The sequence below is a fragment of the Elephantulus edwardii genome, unplaced genomic scaffold (assembly GCF_000299155.1).
Source record: "Elephantulus edwardii isolate Elephantulus edwardi_28Jun2011 unplaced genomic scaffold, EleEdw1.0 scaffold00138, whole genome shotgun sequence".
NCBI lineage: Eukaryota > Metazoa > Chordata > Mammalia > Macroscelidea > Macroscelididae > Elephantulus > Elephantulus edwardii.
In genome coordinates this window covers 313167-319931 of record NW_006399888.1, presented here as the reverse complement: position 1 = coordinate 319931, position 6765 = coordinate 313167, and the positions used below count along the sequence as shown (strand labels likewise).

Genomic DNA, 6765 nt, shown 5'->3' with positions numbered 1-6765 from the left:
GCGGCGAGGCGGGCGGCGGTGATGGCGGCAGCGGCCTGGGGTCCCAGCGGGATCGCGCGCGCGCGTCTCTGTCAGCGCCGCACTCGCCGCGGCCTCGCTCCCGGCCCGGCCTGAGCTGTAAGGCGCCTTCTCATTGGCCGTTCAGAGACGGGCGATGATTGGCCCACACCGAACGGGCGTCTCCGGGCGCCTCCGGGCGCTCGCGACCCAGACCTCGGGCGCCCCCGTGCGTCCGTGCGCAGAGGCTGTCACAGCCCCTCTGCTGACAGCGCACCCGGACCCCAAGGCCCAGACCCAAGGAAATCTGGGCTCCGGGGAACGCCGGCCGCTCGTACCTCTGCAGTTCCAGGGACCTGGCACTTTCCCCTCGTCTACAGATGAGGAAACTGAGGCCAAATCCGGGCAACAAGTGCAGCCAGCGCGCTCCTTAGAGGAAAGGATGGTGAAACTTAGCCTCTCATATTTGGAGGTGGCATGTTATGAGGGGCTGTTGGAAAATGACATCATGCTGGGAAAGGATCAGTGATGAAGATGGGAAAACCTCAATGATGGATTAACACAGTAGGCCAGGATAATGGACTTAAGTGAGGATGCCACAGAATCGGGCCGGGTTTTTATCTGCTGTACCTGAGGTCGCAAAGACTTCTCTAAGAAGAAGATGGCCTGGCTTTCTGACTTCGCTGCCGCCATGGCACCTATGAAAAAGCCTGTAGCGAAAGGAGGTAAAAAAAAAAAGAAGCAGGTTCTGAAATTCACCCTTGAAAATGTAATCTTGGAGGCTGCTAATTTTGAGCAGTTTCTTCAAGAAAGAATCAAGGTTAATGGAAAAGCTGGTAATCTCGGAGCAGGGGTTGTAACCAGCGAAAGAAGCAAGAGCAAGATAACTGTGACCTCTGAGGTGTCTTTTTCCAAACAGTATTTGAAATATCTCACAAAAAATATTTTAAGAATAATCTACGTGATTGGTTGCAGGTATTTGCTAACAGCAAAGAAAGTTATGAATTGTTATTTCCAGATTAACCAGGATAAAGAAGAGGAAGAAGATGAGGATTAAAACTCATTTATCTTAAATATTTTGCATAAGCCCTTGAATAAAACATGGGAACAAAACAAAATAAAGAAGATGGCCTGGAACACCTATCATCATCTTCTTCTTCTTCTTCTTCTTCTTCTTCTTCTCCTCCTTCTTCTTCAACTGCTGTAAGGTACTTAAAGGACAAAGGATCTCACAGGGAAGAGAAGGAACAGGAACGTGCTGAGCTCCTAGGACAAGCCTGGCACTGAGGGTTCCTTCTAACTTTAAGCCAGCCCCACCCACGCCCCAGGGACATTTCCCCCACTCCTCACATGCTCCTACTGGCTCCTGGGTAACAATGAAGGTTGGCAGAAACACAAGGGTGCTCTGCAGTGGGAGTCCTCTCTACCGTATGCCCAGTCTGGGAGGGGAGATTTGAGGAACCGGTCCTCTCAACCCCTGTGTCCGTGCTGCCATAACCTTGGAGTGGTGGCAAGCTTCTCCAGGCCCTGCACGCTGAGCTCCCTACCTGGGCAGTCTCCACATTCAGCTGCCCAGGGTCACACTACCCGGGTGTCCTCTTTTCAACTGCCCCTAGGGGGCAGTCAGTAGCTGATGACAACTCTGACCACCTTCATTGCCAGCAATTGGGTCCTGTGCATGGTGATTAGAGCTACAATCTGGGGCTGCAGGGTGCAGAGGGGCCCCTGTCCCCACAGAGAAGTCTCCAGTAAGTTCCCTTGAGTTGTGCCTCTCCCCATCTCTCAGTTGAAGCCACAATGACTGCAGCAATGGGTTCAAGTGTGGCAGAGATGATGAAGATGGCACAGAGCTCGGTCCTGTGCTTCATAGGGTCCTTTTGAGTCCTTTCCTACGGTGCCTAACAACTACCTCTCAGCAGAACCAGCCCAGAGGTGCCAGTGCAAGTGGTGTAACTCAGAGAGTTAGACACTCGGTCCAGAATGTCCTGCTGTCACAGCTCTGGGCAATCTGGGAGGGGAGGCCCTTCTACTTCACATTGCTCAAGAAACCCACATTCAAGCTGTCAGGGTGCACTGGAGAAAACCCCAAACTGAAAGTCTGAAGTAACTTAGAAATTCTCTTTAAATGGAGGAGAAAGTCAGCTGCAAGGCTGGCAATGCTGCTGTGGGTCTGAGCTCAAGTTATTTTCACTCAGTTTAGTTTGGCTTTACCAAACTAAACTGTGGAGGGACAGTGCAAGAAAGGAAGACTGTCGATGAAACAGACTGATTCAGTCAGTGACTGGGGTAATGCGAGTAGGTGTATCAGAGACAGTGAGATTGGCACAGGATAGAGCAAGGTTTAGGGCCCTCGTCACTATGAGTCACAGGTGACTCTACCGTACATGACCACCACCACCACCACCTACATTTAACCTGAATTCTTTCTTGCAGTTGATTCTTAACCCACCCCCCTGCATTTTGTTTATACCATCATTAAAAGGTATAGCACAATATATTATTTAAATGATTATATATTAATGTGTTATGTGCCACCGAGCCTCCTGCAACTCATAGCAATCTTATGTACGACAGCCCTAAATCCTGCTCTATCTGTGCCAATCTCACTGTCTCCGATACACCCCCATTACCTCAGTCACTGAATCAATCCACATCATAGAGGGTCTTCCTCTCCTGCCCTGTCCCTCCACCCTCCCAAGCAGAACCGCCTTCTCCTTGCAACATATCCAAAGTATGTCAGACGAAGCCCCAGAATCCTTGTCTCCAAGGAGCAGCCTGGTTTAACCCTCTAGGATGAACCTGTTTTTCTAGCAGTCCATGGCATATTCAATACTCTTCTCCAGCACCACAGCTCAAAGACATTAATTCTCCTTCTATCCTCCTAGTCCTGGTCTGGCTCTCTGATGCTTATCAAGTGACTGCAAAGACCATGGCCTGTATCAGGTGCACCTTAGTCTCTAAAGTGACACCATTGCTCTTCAGTACTTTGGAGTGGTCCCTAACAGCAGACCTTAATAATGATTATATATTAATATATATTAAAAATAATCATAATAATATACCATATACAATAATTAACAATAATATACACGCACAAAACAGGTACTAAAACTGTCTTAGAGCTCATCTGGAGGACCCCCTACCCGATCAGATCACACTTAGAAAAATGTTGTTGCTGGATGGGGTTCTCAGCCCTTGAACCTGAACTTCATGGGACTGCACTGAGAATTACAAGCATGTACCGTTTGGCAGGAGCATATTCTCAGGAAATGCAAGTTCTCCCTCCAAGAGGCAGCTGCACTGTGGCCAGAGCACGTGATGATACCGAATCTCAGGCCACAGAGAGGGCAGGTCTCAGGTGATCATCCTGGAAAGGGTCAATTCAAATCACACAGACCATGTCTTCACTGGGAGAGGGCAGCCATGTCCCCTCTCTAGGCCTCTTTTTCTCCTCTAGTAAATGAGATAATGGATCATTTAGTTAATAAATATTAGTGGTATAAATATTAGTGTATGGTGAACACAGGAGAAATAAAAAGAGCCCTCTGTACTTAGGAGCTTACATTTTGGATGGATAAAAAAAGAACATGTCCTAAGTGCTGTAATGAAAATAAAGCTGAATGACATGTTAAGAGTTGAAGTACACAAGAGCCATGTGCCTCTGGGGACCAATGCTCCACTCATGGGGTCATTTACTGGAGCTCTGCACCCAAAAGAGGCTGGAAATGTAGCCGCTTTAAACTAAGCTAGTCCCTAGGTGATACAAGCGGTTATCAGCCATTAACCAAAAGGCTGGTGGTTCTAGCCCGCCCGTGGTTTTGGTGGGATAAACCTGGCCATCTGCTTCTGTAAAGATTACAGCCAAGCCAAGCCTGAGGAAGTTCTGCTCTCCACACAAGGGTCACTGAATTAGAGGCAACAGGCACATGGTTCCTCTTTAAAGGTGTCTTGGAGGACCCTTATCCTCTCAATATTCCCTTGCTCCTGTGCAACTGGGAGCCCTTGTGGCACAAGGAGCTGCGGTAATCCAAAGGCAGTGCCGCGAACCCCCCAGTGGCTCCACAGGAAGGCTGGGAATTTCGTGAAAAGCCACAGCAGGCTCAGTTATGAGTTGATTCAGACTTGATGGCAATGACTGAGTTTTTAGTCTAGTGCAGCCACCAATAAGCTTAGAAGAAATGTTTGGGGTTTTAAAAAATTATTTTGTGTGTGTACCGTCAAATTGGATCTGACTGATACAGGAGGATTGTCCTTCCTTCTCCAGCAGAGAATCTGGTGGAATTGAACCACCCACCTCTGGGATTGCAGTGAAGCTTCTTGCTACTAGGACACCAGAGCTTGCCAGAAGGAATGTTCTTGATTGCTTCCAGTTCCACCCTCCTGCTCTGAGCCATAATCCCAGCCACATCTGTTGGCCAAAACTTGACCTCACTGGCCACATCCTACGCCTGCTGTGTAAATGCCTCAGGGTAGAAAGTGTATGGTAATTTCAGATAAGCAGACCAGAACTTGTTTTTTAACTGTAAATTGCAAGGGAAGAGATTGCAGGACTCTCGAGTAGCACCTGGTAGATTCAAACTGCTTTTCGGTTAGCAGCCTTATATACATACTTTTGCACCATCCCAGTTTAATTAGTTACAATACTGATTTGAGCCTGGAGTTTCAGTGTATATTCCTAAAGCATGCCCTGGGTTCCCTGTCTGGTGAGAGTCAATAGGATTATTTGGGATTATTCCAGTACTGGTGTGGTATTTTTTTTTTTTTAGAAAATGTATACTTTATTTGGTATTAACATATTCCAATACTTTTTCACTGAGAACTAGAAAGGGTGGAGAAAACACTTTTTAAAGGCATCAAAGAGCTACAAAGGCAGTGAGAAGTTTGGGGACTAAGCATGGGATAAAAAAGCCTAAATGATGAGCCCAGTATCTGGAATCCTTTCCTCTACCCAGGGGTGTCTGCTGAATCCAAAACAGAACACTGATAGGCTGTGGCAGCCTGGCATTTTTAAAACTGGCCACAACAAAATTTCTAGTCTTTCTTTCCAGAGCCTTGTTACATCAAGAGGTGGAGTCTATTTCCCCTTGAAATTGGGCAGGGTGGGTCTCTGTGAAGTCTCCGACAGAGGTAGATCTGGTGTGACAGATAAATCTAGGCCTGAAAAGGTGGCATAGCTTCCACCTGGCACCCAGCCACCATGTTGTGAGGTAGCCCAGGTTACATTCAAAGGCCATGCACAGATCCTTTGGCAGACAGCCCAGCTAAGTTCCCCGTCCACAACCAGTGTGAACTGGGATGTGCAGAACTATAGGAACCATGGCTTGGGGGGATTTTCGCGGTCACATCACCCTCGTCTTCCAGGTGATGCCCCAGGCATTGTGGCATAGACACAAACCATTCTTCTTGTAGCCTGTCCCCACAGACCCCTGATCTATATCATAAATGGTTGTTTGGTCATCTGATTTATATCCTCTGGGAAGATTTTGATAAAACAGACTCAAGTCAGAGGCTTGGGGAAGGGACATTCACCAGGCCAAGCCTCATTCTTTCTAAGCCTGGACAGCCCTAGGGGCACTAAAGAGGGAACAGTCTGAAGCCCCCTGTGCAGTCTGCCTTCTCTCTGGATCTGTTTCTGCCTTTGTGTTCCTTTCAGACTAAGAGGTTGGGTGACAAAAGGAGGAAGTGGTACTACCCTCTGGGTTGGGTGAGGGAGCCTAGGCATAAATCCACAGTACCAGGGAGTGCAGACAGAAGGCTAGAGGAAGGAGACCCCAGGGCCAGGAAGGTGCTCCCACTGACTGGGGTGGACCCTTTACTGTGGGCAGGAGATGCGGCTCAGGATATCAGGAGCTCTTTTGGCTGAGCTGAGACCTTCTTTCATTCTACTCCTGCCCAAAGACCACTAAGGAATTGCTCACTGCTACTGCTCAGTGGGTAGGACTGGTAGCGCAGTGGTCAAATGCTCAGCTGCTAACCCAAAAGGTCAGCGGTTCAAGCCCACCAGGTCCTCGGTGGACTCAAAATGTAGTAATCAGCTTCTGGAAAGATTACTGCCTTGCAAACCCTGTGGGATAGTCTACCATGCCTTTGTGGGGTTGGTTGGTCCGAGTGTGAATTAACTCCACAGAAACTGGCTTTGTTCAAGGGGGAGCCTGAGGGCAGTTTCCAGAGCTCTTCCCACTGCTCATGTGTCTTTTAATGGTCTTCCAAAATTGGGGGGCGAGGGAGATGCTGCCTCAAGCTCCTCTGCTCACCAAAGGCCAGATTACAGCCCCGGCGCCGGCATCTGCAATGCTCCTCCCTCACCACAGCGGCCAAGGAGCAGATCAGAGACTCCAACGTGTCCAGCCGTGGGGGTTGGCAGCCAGTGGGGGGCTCTGACTCTTACTGTAATCTAGTCTATCAGGTCCTCAATTTCCTCTTCTGTAAAATGGGTGCTACTACCTCAGGGACTGTAGTGGGGAGTAAACAGCAGTATCCAGTCTGGGTGTGTGTGTGAGTGCGTAATGCTTTTCCATGTGGTTCCGGATAATACTGTTGTTATGTACCATCATGTTGCATCCACCTGATAGCTGACCCTTCAGCAGGTTTTCAGAGGCTGTAACTCACACAGAAGACGGCTCATCCTTCCCCCTCAGAGCAGCTGGTGGATTCAAACCGCACACCTTCAGGTTGGCAGCACAGTTCTTTACCACTAGGTCACCAGAGCGTGGTATGTGTGTGTGTGTGTAATGTTTTCCAGCGTGGGTATGAGCGTGGGGTGTGTGT

At 48.7% G+C, this 6765-nt stretch overlaps 1 pseudogene; it reads left to right on the top strand.

The window, feature by feature from the left end:
- Window positions 1–688: 688 nt before the first annotated feature.
- Window positions 689–1054, top strand: LOC102868281 (annotated as a pseudogene).
- Window positions 1055–6765: the final 5711 nt, after the last annotated feature.